At 36.0% G+C, this 972-nt stretch overlaps 1 protein-coding gene across 4 annotated transcripts in view; it reads right to left on the reverse strand.

The window, feature by feature from the left end:
- The window catches only part of LOC107739853 (glycosaminoglycan xylosylkinase-like), a 35,660-nt gene that overhangs the window by 4,401 nt on the left and 30,287 nt on the right, over positions 1–972 (reverse strand). The gene's annotated exons all lie outside the window — the stretch shown is intronic.

Below are 972 nucleotides of genomic sequence, written 5' to 3' on the forward strand. Positions count from 1 at the left end.
AAGGTTAAATTATGCCTACGTCTTTCTTTGGCCTGCGCTCTGGAAGTGATCTGTTGGTTGCAGGATCTGTTAATTCTGCTGAACTTTAATTAAAACTGAAACTAAAACTGAAACTAAACTATACAAAAACTAAATAAAAATGTGTTCACAAAATAAAAACTAAACTAAAACTAACAAAAATATGAATGAAACTAATAAAAACTAAACTGAATTTTATAGCAAATTTGAAAACGATATTGGAAAAAAAACGAATTTAAAAATTAAAAACTATAATAACCTTGGTTCCAGGTGTCAGGTAACCTGGCAGCCGCTCAAAAACAGAACAATGACCGCTGCGCTCTGTTAGGGGCTGATGGGACATTTAAGAGCTCAGCGTTCTGTCAGTGTGTAAACTGAGACAGGACATTTATGCAATAAATACACAGATAAAAATTCCCTGCAGTTCACGTGAAAAGGAAAAGCAAAGAACCTGAAGAAAAGTTTCAAAACAGCATTTAGGGGAAAACATGAAACATTTTGCTACAGCAGTTACTAAAATGTGACAATTTTTTAGGGGTCACCCAAGCGAAATTAAATTTTTCTGATGTGTTTTTTTGTGTGTGATATTTTTAATCAGAAAATACTCAAGTTAGAGCAACTTCTGAGTAGAAGGAAGATGGATAAAACAGAAAATCTGTAGAATGGCACTAGTCTTTCTTTAATAGAGTGCTGTAGGGATGTTTGTAAGCCAACCTGGAAGTAGCATCAGTAGTAGATAAGGGAGTCACAATGTCAAAATGATTGATGATGACCTTTGCCCCCTCCCCACGTGGACCACCCACGTCGTGTTAAACTTTGACCCTAATAATAATTTCAAGATGTGAATATTGGCATATTTGGAATATCGACGTTGACCTGCAACCTCCGGGGGAGAAATAAGGTGTTTGTACAATTTCGACAGGTGACAGGTCATAAATGAGGTCATAAATGGGG

The sequence above is a fragment of the Sinocyclocheilus rhinocerous genome, unplaced genomic scaffold (assembly GCF_001515625.1).
Source record: "Sinocyclocheilus rhinocerous isolate Xijiao unplaced genomic scaffold, SAMN03320098_v1.1 scaffold885, whole genome shotgun sequence".
NCBI lineage: Eukaryota > Metazoa > Chordata > Actinopteri > Cypriniformes > Cyprinidae > Sinocyclocheilus > Sinocyclocheilus rhinocerous.